A 14,854-nucleotide genomic window follows, 5' to 3' on the forward strand; every position below is an offset into this window, starting at 1 on the left:
GTATCCGGCTCATCTCTAATAGATAGCCTAACTATTGTCGACGTTAACATACTCAGGGCGATTGCAAGTGCTAGCCAAAATTAGGCTTCTAGTGCCATGAAACGCATATTTTGCTTAATGGAGCAAAGCTCACTAAACAACAAAAACGCTGTCTGAACTACCAATGGAAAGGGACAAATACTGTACTTACCAACACATACTTGCGCAGATTTGAAGATGAATTTTTATAAGCAGAAAGTTCTTTCTGGCGGGGCAGGCATGGCTTACACAGCATTATATAGCTGTTGCCTCTTTTGCGTTTGAAGGCAAACTGCTTGCTGAGCTGTGGCCACGGGTTTTCTTCATCTTCTGTAATCTCAACTGCCGGAAAGTTCGATGCTTCCGCTTGTTGGTCGTCCGCAGCTTGTTGGTAGTCTGCAATATCATCCTTCTCTAGCTCTTGTGACTCGGCACCGGCGGCTTGCATCGACTCCATCATCCACTCTATGAAGCAACGGATGTAATTTCCAATGTAGCAAAGTAGAATACTTCAGTCAAAATCTACTTAAGTAAAAGTAAAATTACCCATTTCAAAAACTACTAAAAATTACCAAGTACACAAAAAACTACTCAATAACAGTAACGTGAGTAAATGTATTTCGTTACTTTACACCTCTGTCTGCAAGCTTACAGTTTCTTCTTAGCCTAATGCAGTGGTTCTCAAACTTTTTCTGTCATGCCCCACTTATGAGCGAGAATATTTTTCATGCCCCACCCGCTCCCCTGCCCCAAAAAATTATGACAAAATAGGCCAAGTTTAACTTCACTTAACTGTATTATAAATAACATACACATGAACATTAACTTCACATCACTTTCAGTAATTTCTGATAAGCAATTAAAACAACTTTTTGTGACATTTGTCACTACTTTGCTACATCAGTCTGTGTGCCTTTTACAAAAAATAGTGCAATAACTTTGGCAAGTTTAACTTGTGTACTTAAATAACATGTACATGAACATTAACTTCACATCCCTTTCAGTAATTTCTGATAAGCAATTAAAACAACTTTTTGTGACATTTGTCACTACTTTGCTACATCAGTCTGTGTGCCTTTAACAAAAAATAGTGCAATAACTTTGGCAAGTTTAACTTGTGTACTTAAATAACATGAACATGAACATTAACTTCACATCACTTTCAGTAATTTCTTTTGTCACTACTTTGCTACATCAGTACATACTATTTCTAAAATGGAGAAAAAATAAATTTAATTATAATTACTTTGTTTCAAAGATTATAAAATTCAACCAAAAATAACACATGCAGAAACTTGGCAAGAAAGATAGGCAAGTCACTATGTGAGAACTTAAGTCTTCTCAACTCTTTTAGTGGCTGCAATGAGACTGTTTTACACTGCACATCTTTTCAAAACGGGGTTGCAGGCTTGATAATGCCACTCTTAAGTCATTTTCAATATTGAGCCTAGATCTGTACTTGGATTTCAGTGAGGCAACAGCAGAAAAGCCTATCTCACAGAGATAGGATGTGGCAAAGGGAAGCAGAATCCTCACAGCCCTCTGCCCTATGAGTGAAGCCACCGTGCTTCGCTGTGAAACAGCACTGCTGAATGTTGAGCTCCCATCTCCTCACAAAGTGCAGGGAACAGCCGCGCTTTCAGTGGTCTTGTTTTTATGACATTTACCACGTTAACAACATCACCCAAAACCTTGTTAAGTTCAGGACTAAGCTGCTTTGATGCTAGAGCTTCTCTGTGTATAACACAGTGGGTCCATTGCACATTTGGTGAGACCTGCTTGGTCAGTGCCTGCAAACCCCTCCTTTTCCCTGCCATGGTCTGTGCTCCATCCGTGCAAACACCTTCACAGTTCCCCCACTTCAGTTCATTTTCTGTCATGTAACAGTCAAGCAGCTTAAAGAGCTCATCAGCTGTGGCTCTACTTTGGACGTACTTGCAAACCAGCAAATCCTCACAGAGTGATTCTGATGTGACAAAGCGAACATAAGCAATTAATAAGCAGTCTTTATTGCAGTCAGTAGCCTCGTCCACTTGTAGGTCGAAACGTTTCTCTTTCATTTTTTTGGTGAGTTGTTCTTCAAAGGTCATTTGAAATGTCGCATATACGTCTTGCAACTGTGTCATTGGACAGGGGAATAACCTTCAGTTTTGAGGCGGTGCTGTCATCAAACATCGTTGACACCATATCTAAAGCTGCAGGGAGTATGAGATCCTCTGCTATCGTGTGTGGTTTTTTGCACTGGGCAATTCTATATGCGACTTTGAAAGATGCCATGGCTGCTTTGCAGTTCACCGATGTAGCTTTGACCTGGGCCTCAAACTGTCAGCCGCCAGAGACACAATACACACAGTGGTCTCTTCTCATCTCCTACTGCACTCACTGTGAATCCAAGAGCAAGATAGGCTTCGTCATACTTCCTTCTCAACTTGGATTTTGAACACTTGTTTGTCTCAGTGTCATCGCTGGTTTTCCTTTTCGTCCCTGTCAAAAATCTGTCCATTTCATCCACGTTGCTGACCAAACACTATAGCTAAGGTGAAAGAAAGATTTGTTAACTGTTCCGCTGTTAAAGAGATTCCGACGTAAAACATTAGTTCCGCTACATTAGTTCCGCATCACGGCAGGTTCGAACCGGAAGCGCCGCGCCAGGTAGCGCCAAGAACAGCCGGGCGCCTCCTCTCAGCCACACTCAATTGTGCTGCTGTTGTCATCGGCTGCGCCTCGCGCCCTGCACCGCCAGAGAACTGAGCTGCGCGGCGCTTCGGTGTATTGTTTGAACCCGCCGTCACATTTCCCCCTCCCGGTCGCGCTAGCGTGCCCCACCTGTAATGCCTCCGCGCCCCACAAGTGGTGCGCGCCACACAGTTTGAGAATCACTGGCCTAATGGGTCTATCAGACAGATTAGTGACCTTCATGGGGACCCACCTATCGCCCCACAGCTGTCACAACGCGGCCAACCATGATGTTTCGCGGCTTTGATTTGGATGAAGTGGGTTTAACAATAACAGTACTTCCTGGTGACATAGGTGTATCTTTAGGCATTATGCCAAAAACAAGGCATTCTTGCCTCGCCAGAAGAATGACAGACTGCTTGAGCCTGACTGTGCCAATCTTGTTTGGCAGCTCCTCACCCCTCCAACGGGATGTGTTTGCAATGAGATCCAAGAACTGCTCACACTTAGAAGATGATGAGAGACTGTTATTGGCGATGAGCCGCCAATAATCATCATTGTTTTTCAACCGGTACATAAGGAACTTTATCACATTTGTACCAATGATAAGGTCGTCTCCCTGACCTGGTACCACAAGAGCTGAAACAATGCAACTCTCCCCATACGCTTTCAGTTCAACCTCGTACATACTGTACATTTTGGTTTCGTGAGTTTTCCTCCACACCCGACTAAAACCACTTCTTTGTCTATTTGTTTAGGTTATGACAATATGTTTTCTATGAGCATCTTTTTCTCTGCTGAATGTACAGGCCATGGAACCCGAGTCTAGCATTCCTGTCATCTGGAATTTATTATTTACACTGACTGGAGCGTAGAACAGTTCATCGTATGGTTCAACTCTTTGTTTGTTCTGAGCTATCACTTTCACACCAACTGTTGCTGTACTGCACGCTGCCGCGACAGCCTTGTTATGGCAAATCCAATATTCAACTTGCTTTAGAAGTCAGCAAGAGGCATACTTGAACATGTTGCATCACCAAAATGTTGTTTCAGTATATCCGTTATCACTTTTGGGTTCTCATGGGGTTTCAGTGATGGGTTGCTACGTAAGGTTACTCTTAATCTTCACTACGTTTAGCTTTACCCATTAGCTTGGATAAAATCTCTTCGAACTGCGCCTCAAGTCGTACCCTCTTTCTCTAATGTGTTCATAAGCTCCTCCCCCTCATTTACAGAATGCTTGTCTGAACCATCTCCTCTGAAAACAGGAGGCTCTCTCACATCGAACTGCATGACTAACTTCATTCCAGTCAGGTTAAGAGCTGAGTCAGTGAGTGTCTGGCCTGCACCTGAGTTCTGAACCTGTACGCCCTCATCTGTCTTAACCTCCCCCTTTAACTGAGCTGATAGAGTCTGTCCCACTTGCTGGGTGATGTGTGTGATGAGATGATTTAAAGCTGGGTCACTAATGTCTGGAATTGCTGAAGGCATCTCAGCAAGTCTATTGGTAGGGATTGGACAATTAGATAATCTGGTGGAGCTAAACGCTGGTGAGCCCACATTGCCTGGAACTCTAATGGGAGTATTACACAGCTCACTTAAAAGTCTTCCCCTCCCAGAATCACCAGAAGGAACATATTCTCCCCTTCCCACATTGAAAGTAATTCTCTTCTGATTAAACACTTAAGCGAGTGCCAAAGAAAATAATAATAAAATAACTGAGAATGTTCTTTCACATTAGGCAATAAAGAAAAATAATAAAATACTATGGGCAACAAATAAAAAAAAAAATCAAAGGGAAATAAGAAAATAAAACGGAATCCCAATGTGACAACGTCACTTCAAGATAAAGTTATTTTAACTGTCATTATCACTTCAGTGCAAACGTTAAAAAACCTTGGGATGACATTCAGCAACCTCCGGTGACCGCTGGTGTTAATCCATGATGGATCCGGGTCACGGCACCAATGTAACCGGTCTATCTTTTGGGTCGTATGCTTTGCGTTGTGTATCAATTAATGAAGACGAAGACCGGGACTTGATTTTCGGCACAGGACTTGTATTGCTGTTAAGAGTTGCGCCAGGAGAAAAGAAAAACGCGTTGGTAATTTGGTCACATGCCGCTCTCAGCCAGCTCTCAGGGGGGCACTCAAAACAGGTCAATCTGAGAAGGGGTGTTTTAAACAGGGTAAAAAGGGTGCTTTTTTAAATTATCCTTGTGGTATTTTGACCAAAATATGTTACAGACATTTCATTAACACCCCAAGGAACGATATCAACTTGTGGTAAAATGGGCATAATATGTCCCCTTTAATATATTTTATATGCAAAAATCTTGATTTGAAAAGTAACTACCAACCATAGCTTGATAGAAAATAATAGTATAGGGAATGAAGGACACTGCTGCAGCTCTGACTTGGAAAATAGAGAAGGCTGATGTAGCTCAGACACAGGGCCTGAAGATGCCGGATTTAGCACAGGCTAGTAAATGCTGGAGTAGATGTATAAAGTAACATGAAATTGCAACACTCAAATGATGTCGTGCCTCAAATTTGTATATGTACAAATGATGAATTAAATCATTGTTTGCCCCCAGACCAGTATAAAACAACAACAAAAATAATAAAATGCAAGTTTTCAGGCACATATCAGATGAATAACATGGCTTGGTGTATGGCTGATTTTCCTGACAGAGAACTCAATGAAGTCTTTGCGCCAGTTTATGTGGTAAGGAAAATACAGCATTGTATTATTTTGTGATATGCTTCCTGCCCTGCTGTGCCCTTCTATCCTCTCTCTCTTGTCTGACCCTCTCAGGTGTTCCTGATCATGCATCTCTGTCTCTGGTTTGCAGAGCGCACAAGCTGCCAGGTGCATTAATTCAACAAGTTTACAATTTGAAAGAATTTTAATCTGAAGGTACTTACATACCAACTTCCAGTTTCTTACCATTTGTTGCATCCACAAGAAGCTCATTCCCGTCAGTCTGTCCTGGTCCCTGATCCCACAAGAAAAGGGATCAATTTCTGACCTCTCCGGTCCTCGCTTTGGTCGTCTCATTTACCAGAGTCTCTCTCTCTCTAATTACGCCACAGTCCATAATACTAATAAATGAAGAAAGCTGGCAGGTCAAGGAGCTTGGCTTCCTAAAGCAGACATAGCCGACAAATCATTTCATACATCCTTCGCGTGAAATCTGTTCGACATCCGGTGAGAAAGGTCGTAGAGCAACCCGAGCATTTAAAACCGTCAGAGAGGCGGTGTTCTTGAGAGTTCCAGCTGTTCTCCATCCGCTGGATGATTCCTCCTGTTACTTTCCCCTAAGCTCAAGTGCATCTCTCTCCAACTTAAACTTCTTCAATCCCTCCACTACCGTTCAAAAGTTTGGGGTCACCCAGACAATTTTGTGTTTTCCATGAAAACTCACACTTTTATTTATCAAATGAGTTGCAAAATGAATAGAAAATATAGTCACGACATTGACAAGGTTAGAAATAATGATTTTTATTTGAAATATTAATTTTGTTCTTCAAACTTTGCTTTCGTCAAAGAATGCTCCATTTGCAGCAATTGCAGCATTGCAGACCTTTGGCACTTCAGTCGCTGTACCATTTTATAATTTCTGTTGGCACTTTATATTATTGGGTCCTCAGAATTAATTTTCGTTTGGTCAAATAACCTTTTATTTTACTTTGCTGAACTTTTGTTATGCTCTTCATTTTAGAACCCATATCATTCATGCACCTGATATTCTGTTTGTAAACACTTTTATTTGGTTCTATGCTCACCTCAATTTCTTTTAATTATGATCTTTACTTCGTTTGGTCGCCCAGATCTTTATCTCATATGGCTTCACTATCACTTGGCCTTCAGCTAAATTGTAGCAAGAGCTATCACCTCAATACATTTATTTGATAAATATCTATATTTGATGATGTTCAAAAAATGTTTGTTCTCACTAAGGTATGAATTCTATATTCTATTGCCTTGAATACTACATTTAAAAGGTAAACATAATTTATCAATTTCAGTTCTCTGTCAAAGTTATCGATCATCTTCACTTTGTTTCCCTCTTTTTATTTTTGGGGGTATTTCCTATACTATGTTCTGCTTCACCCCATTCTATGTTCGATGACATCATATAGAGTCTAAAACGCCAAAAGACTATAACATTCACATCACTTCCTGTGCACATATCAATAAATATTATTAAAATATTGAATCGAAGTGTCTCTTCGGATTGAAATTAAGCTCATCTCAGTTAGAAAATACTTTACCCGAATTAAATCAATCTCAAATTTCTTACTCTCTCTATGCTTATTGATCAGCTGAATGGGGACATTTCTAAATGGCCAATCATGCGGCTGCTGTCAAACTTCAAATCCCTTCTTTTCTCTTCCACAGTCAGATGTCATTCAGTGACACACGCAACCCACCTCCACCCCAATCTCCTCTAGTCTTCAGCAGAATCATCATCATCTCATCTGGATCCTCAACTTCAACTGATCGGGATCGTATTACCGGATCCTGTATCGAGTTCATTGCTCAGCAATGCTTGTGCAGATATTCAAAACCGACTCCTAAAAAGAAAACCAAACAGAAAATATGAATATGACATTGGAGAAAGAAAGTGTCTCTAGATGATAAACATTTGTCCCTGGGGGGCGCCGGTGCTGATTGTCTCGGTGGTGGATGTGATGTTTCCCAGCCTTACCTGCTGCCTCCTCTCTGTCGGGAAGTTGTTGATCCACTGACAGGTGGAGGCTGGCACAGAAAGCTGGGAGAGTTTGGGTTGTAGGTCGGCAAGCTGCAGGGGGGTCCAGCAGGTGGCCTGTGATGTCCTTCAGATAGGTCAACACCAGTCTCTCCAATGCAGTGGTTCTCAAACTTTTTCTGTCATGCCCCACTTTGGGTCTAAAATATTTTTCATTCCCCACCCGCTCCGCCGCCCCAACAAAATGGGCCAAGTTTAACATGTGTATTTGCATAACATACACATGAACATTAAATCCACATTACTTTCATGAATTTCTGACAAAAAGTTGTTTGAAAAATCCTTTTTCAAACTACTTTTTGTGACATTTGTCGCTTCTTTCAAAAAATAGTGCCATAACTTTGCTTAAATTCAACATAATTTAAGTTCTTTTGGTGACATTTATCACTACATTCCTCCATCAGTCTGTACTTTTTCAATAATAGAGAAAAAATTAATTAAATTAAAATCACTTTGTTACAAAGATGATGAAGCTCAACCAAAAAGAACACATGCATGGGACTGGGGTGTAATGTTTCTAAGTGTCTTCTTAATTTGTTTGGTCTCATAGAGTTTTCACTTTTCAGACATAAAATACACACTGGTCTCTCCTCATGTCCTACCACATTGACTGTGAACCCAAGAGCAAGACAGGTTTCATCGTACTTTCTTTTCAACTTGGTTTTTGAACACTGTCTCTTGTTTGTCCCTGACCGTCTGATATTCAGAGTGTGGGTAGTCAGAGAGGTCCTGAACACAGGCATATCAGTCTGACTCTGGAATTATTGATTGATTATTAAGTCTTTTTATAGTACTTTTATTTATTAAAATCTCTTCATTGATACAGTAAAAATGCCATTCATAAAAATTACACAGGTAAGACGATATATACTACTTCTGAATATAATCCAATACATTTTACTTTCAATTATGCATGTTTTATAGGCTCCATGTTAACAGTTTATTTTGAAAACCGGACGTAGGCCCACATATGTTCATCCTCTAACTTCGAGTACTCAGCTGCCGTTCCCGGTCTGGGCGTTTTGGATGCGTTTACCATAAATGTCAGTATATGAGTGCAGTAGAATTTCTGTGTCAGCTGATTTGACCACAGAGATGCGAGTGTCGGCTGGCTTGACCGCAGTCGGCTGCTTCACGTGAACGATGCTCTCCACTGTGTGTGTCTCTGAGTGAGTGAGTGGGGGCGGGGCGGAGCCCCGGGGCTTGAGTGTGTGAGCGACATGGACGACACTGCACAGGGAGCCGCTGCAGAAGGGCTGAAGCCGCGGGCTGCCGACCACTGGCTACGGCGAAAGAGCGATTTGTTTACTGCTCCGCCGTTAAAGAGATGCAGACGTCAAAACATTAGTTTGGCTATAATATTAGTTCCGCCTCACATTTCCTCCTCCCGGTCGCGCGCCCCACCTGTTATGCCTCCGCGCCCCCCACACAGTTTGAGAATCACTGCTCTAATGATTCCATGACTACAAATGTCAGGGCGATCATTAGAGCATTTAATGCTGTGATGGAGGATTTCATGTGGACTGGGATGATGGTGGCGCGTTTGAATCAGGAGGGGACTTCACAGAGCTCCAGCGATCGGTTGAAGATCTGCGTGAAAATTTAGGCCAGCTGGTCAGCACAGACTTTCAGGCAAGAGGGTGACACAGCGTCTGGGCCAGGTGCCTTCCTGAGCTTCTGTCTGTTAAAGACTAATTTCCTCTTCACAGATCATGAAAAAAACAGAACTATATAACAACAGCCAGAACAGAAAAGGTTTTAACAGACAACAGTTACAAGAAAGATCAACTGTATGGAACAGAAAGAAATGACAGGAGACATTTTGATAATGGTACACTGGATACCAGCAGATAACCCAAACACGCGCAGTGGGAACTGTTGCAAGGTGGACTTAGGTTGACTTGGGCTTCGTCTCAGCATCTGTGACCTGGCGGATGAAGATGGCATCTTCCAGGTGGCTGATGTCACCCTTTTCTTGTCAGTTTGGAGAGGTGAGGAGGTGGCAGGGGACGGAGGTTGTTGTCTGATGTCAGAGCAGATGGGGAGGGGGGTGGGGGGGGTGGGGGGAGAATGGGCTTATCAAACCTGCAGTAGAACACATTTAGGTCATCAGCCAGTCAGTGATACTCCGAAGTGTGGAGGCATGGTCTCCTGTAGTTGGTGAGGTCCTGCAGGCCACACTGACACCGAATCGTTGGTTGAAAACCTGTTTTCCATCTTTTCAGTGTCGCTCCTCTTTGCTACTCTCATCTCCTTTCTCAGTATGTTTCTGGCCTGGTTGTACAGGATCCTGTCTCTGCCTGAGTTCAGAAATGAACAAGGGTTTATTGTTGTTGTAAGTGCAGAAGGATTAAGTCTGCACACACATATCCAATGTGTGTATCCCAAAAGCTAATGTACAATGTCATAGTGTCAGTGAGCTCATCCAGGTATGTTGCAGCAGCCTCAAAAAGACTCTGATCAGTGCAGTCAAAGCAGGGCTGTGACTCCAGCTTTGCCTAATAGGTCCATCTCCTCCCAGTCTTGACCACAGGCTTTTCAGATCTTAGTTTCTGCCTGGAGTAAGGGCAGTGTTGTGCATTTTGAACGCGTTCATTGAACGCTTTCATTTTTATGAGAACGATGAACTGAACGCAACCTAATGACAAATAATGAATTTGAACGGTAAACACGTTAATATTGTAGCGTCCTCGCTTATAGACGACAGGAAACTTCTCTCTTTATGTGTAACTTTATTAAAGTCCAACGAACACCACTGTATTCTTCACTCCCCTTCCTCATTCACCCTTGACTCGCCAACTCATCAGCCAATGAGAGCCTGTCATCCCACAATTCCCACAGCTATTGGTCTAGAACTGTCACGTGCCCCATCCCGACCGCTTCACTGACCCTCAGGAAATCTCAATACTTATTGACATGGTGTAGTTAGCTTAACACAAGTCATAGCAAACACAGAACAGTCAAACAGCGATTACATCCGATGCACCTTGTTATTATCTAAGGGATTTTTACACACTGTCTGATAAAGATTCCGACAGTTAAGACAAGGGGTAGTGATGGATAAAGTTTTGGATGGAGAAAGTCTTTCATTCTCACTTTCCACCTTAAAACTATGAAATGAAATGAACAGAATTTAAATGGTGAACTATGAACGTGAACTATTAATTTTTACTTGTATGAACTGAACTTTGAACTAGTTCATGAGAGGTGTGAAATTGCACAACACTGAGTAAGGGAGAATATGAACCAGACATTACATTTACGTTTCAGAGGAGGTTGCACCTTGTAAAGCCCTATGAGACAAATTATGATTTGTGAATATGGGCTCGACACACAACATTTGATGGATTGCATCAACTCAGTGTGGCAGGTGGCAACAAACGACTGAACAAAGAAGAATATATAAACAAATAGTAAACAATGTTCCCTTTATGTAACATGCCTTTGATGTTGGTCATTTGATCTGTTGATATTATAAGCCTATGACATCCACAGATCAAAGGATCAGTTGACCATTTCTCCTATTTAGATCTATTATGTCAAGGTGCACCACCACTAATGACAGGTTAATAAATACAAGCCCAATAACTTTATCATGCAAATCTATGACTTAGAAATTGTGAATTTTGGGGCTATAATCTAAGAATAGCTAACATGGCGACATTTTACTATTGACAAGTACAGTAAGCCATCACAACATTTAGCAGGAAAATCAATACAACATAATTATTTAAGAATTCCAATTGGTAAACAGAATAACATCAATATGAATGTGTGTAGTCCATATATTCCTTTATATTGAATTATACAATTTATTCATGAAGTTAGTTTGATTAACAGCAGGCTAATTTAAGTTATGTAGTGTTTTTATATTATAACAACAGTAAATAAAGCCTTAAACTCCTACCTTACCAATATACTTGCTCTAAGGGTAAGTCTTAACGTTTTCTTGTTTTTACTTTGAATAGAAAGGCAAAGTGAAGTCATGGATGTGAAAAAGCAGAACCTCAGGAAGCCAGCATCTGCTCTCAAGTGGGATTGTAACATTAATGATGCACACAAGTGGCAAGAATCAACATTATCTGGGAAGGAGACAGGTATTCTTTTCAACCTGATTTGATATTTGTGAGGTTGGAAATGTGTTGTTTCTTTGGCATGTAAATATATTGATTTCAATTCTATCTAAATACACTCGGCACTCTCACCCCAGATACAAAAACCCAAGGAACTGTTCAAAGCCGAAGCGTGAAGTTTCCTTCGAACAAGCCCCAGCAGGTTTCAGACCCAAGGACCGTGTCTAACAACCAGATCTGCATCAGTGAGCTGAAGAACCGGGGGGCGGATCTATTGCAGCAGCTGAGGGAGGTGCTGAATGAGAATAGACAGCTGAAGACTCTCCACCATCGCCACAATGTGGCACTCCAGCGCTACCAAAGTGCTGATAACGGTATTTATATGGTAGGTTGTTGTTGGTTATGTTCTTCTGGTGTCTCCAATGCTCATTCAGGTCTGAATCATTACCAATAGTTGTGTTCACAGAACTGTCAGAGACAAACAACACAGGTCGTGGTTTCCCAATCCCTAAAATTTGGAATGCTTTTATCTGCCCCATGCATTACCCAAGTTTTTAAAATCTATGTCTTTTCTCTCAAAACTGAATTTGATTTGTCTTAGATAATCTTTCTCAAATTCTTAAGTTCTGTGTTATTAACTTGATGACATTCCTATTCACAGACCATTGTCAAACAAACAAACGAGGTCCGGACCCTGACTTCTTTGCTCCGTCGAACCCGTGCCTGTCGTAACAACACGGCAGCTAAGCTTAACGCCACAACAGATAGGTTGCTGAACACAAACGACTCTCTTCAGCACCTGCAGCGCCTCAGCATGGATCACAACCTACTGGAGCAAGAGCAGCTCAACTGCATGATGACCGAGGTCTCTGCCAATCTGGAGCAGAAGAACAAGAGGATAAAGGTACAAGGGAATGTGTGGGATGGTTATGGGTGTGGGAATCCAGTGTCCAGCCCATAACTCAAACCAGCATGTGCAGTTTAAGCCCAAATATTTTGATTATAACCCCTGAGGTTTTAATTGGTAATGTGGGGTTTTATGATTTCATTTCTTTGTTAATTTTCTCTTTTTGTATTCTAGGACTTAGAGAGGTATGCTCGGTTGAGCAGAGCCTGGTTCAATTTCCAGTTAGCCTCTGGGCAAAGAATGTTCAACATTACGATGAGCTGTTCGTGCCCAGAGCATAACCTCACCCAGGACAGATTGGTAAGTTGAAAAGACATGCTTTCTAGTTCTCGGTAATATATCATGGGGCAAGCTTGTATCTTCTAAGATGTCACTAGTAGCTTCCAGTATTTTTGTGTCATATACAAGTTCAAGTCAAACTTAAGCATTTGTGGGAGAATTAGATGTTTAACGTTTTTCACCTATGATTGATCACCATGAGTGAACCAATGATACTGAGGACTTTATGCTTGAGTTTGATGGTGTTGTTCCTTCTTAGTGGTCACCAATGATACAGAGAAAACTTACAGATTGTTGTTTATGTTTTATCTAAGCATTTTGCAGACATATATTCGTGAATATGAAATTATTTTTGAATAGTGTTCCAATGAACTGTCACACATTTGCTCAGGTAGGATATCAGACTATATATTTATTGCAGTTCTTGCCTTCCCTTTTATAGGATAAAGCGTGTAGTCTACAAACGCAGAAAATCCTGAGAAGGATGGCCGAATTAGGTAAGGCTTAGAAACTCAAAATAAAACATAACAAGTTCTTGTTGTTACACACAATATATTGTCTAACACACACATCTGATTCACAGCAAGTAAAAGCAAGGAAATTCAAACTTATGGATTAGTTCTCCCCCCCACTGAGGCTTTGGGTCCTGTTAAGTCAGAAACATATGAGACTGTACAACTGGAGGAGCAGCAAGAGGAGCATCAGGAGGAGCAGCAGGAGGAGCAGCAGTTGGAGCAGCTGGAGGACATGCTGGATGAGCAGGAAGATGAGCAGCTGGATATGCTGCTGGAGAAGCTGCTGGAGGAGCAGCTGGAGGATCAGGAAGATGAGCAGCTGGAGGAGCAGGAAGATGCGCAGCTGGAGAAGCAGATACATAAGCAGCTGGAGGAGCAGCAAGAGGAGCAGAAGGAGGAGCAGGAAGACGAGCAGCTGGAGGAACAGGAAGATGAGCAGGAAGATGAGCAGAAGAACCCTGCAAACTGGGTATGTCATTGAAATATTGTCCTGTGTATTTGCAATGTTTTACATTCTTGGTCCTCAATGTATTGCAGAATATAATAACTGTAAAAACATTTACTCTGAAGACGTTCAGATCTATATTTTTGTCATTTATGCATTTATTTTATTGTCTGAAAAATTATGTACAGACTAACAAAACCTGTCTATCATTTCAGTGCTTTTATGACCCATTGCAAGCGTCTTTGGATACTGAAACAGAAGGTCCAACAAATTCCATAAAGAGTCATGTTGATGATCCTGCTGAGGAATTCTCGGAGTCACCAGTGGCATCCCAGGCACCGATGGCATTCAAAGTAAAGCAGAAAATTCGGGAACATGTCTTGAAGGAGTCTCTGAAAATGCTCAACAAAACCAAACAAAACCTTTCATTCAAGCAAACTATAGATAACCTGCACAAAGGAATACCTGCCTTCAGAGGTGAATATGTAAAGAACACAACGACATCTCAAGCCATCGGGAGCAGGATTCATAAACTTCCTCCTAAAAGTTCAAAATCTGGAAAACCCACACAACGTGTTACATGTAGTACTCTAAATAGAGATGGCACAATGAGGAAGTTTTCACACTGGGTAGTAAACCATTGAAAACATTGGCGTTACCGATATTTCATCTGGAGATCTGTAGAGCACTTATAACATTTATGATCTCTAACTTCGTATTTTGTGCTGCACTCTGCACCTCTCTTCCTGTCTCTCTCTCTTTTGTGAGGAAATCTTTGCATTTCATTGATACAAAATAAACATCTGAGCGAACCTCTGACTGCCATATAACATAGAATCTTCATCAGCCAAAACACCACTTAAAACTAAAGTATCCAGAGTATGTTATTAAAAGATGAGGGATGATTCAGATGCTTTCCGATTCTATACACTCCAAGAAGGTGGTGAGGCTGCCACCTGTTTCTGTCTATGCCATTTGTGCTGTGTATGAATGTTTATTAGAAAGCAATGCAAAAACTAGGTAACTCTGAATAACATTTGGCAGATTAGAATTTGCTGTACAATATTACATTGTTACAAATTTGTGTAAGTTAATTACAAAATAAGCTGACTAGGTGAGTGACTATGGAGTTATAATTTTAAATGAACACTAGCTAGCTCAGGGGTT

The sequence above is a fragment of the Limanda limanda genome, chromosome 6 (genome assembly GCF_963576545.1).
Source record: "Limanda limanda chromosome 6, fLimLim1.1, whole genome shotgun sequence".
Lineage (NCBI taxonomy): Eukaryota > Metazoa > Chordata > Actinopteri > Pleuronectiformes > Pleuronectidae > Limanda > Limanda limanda.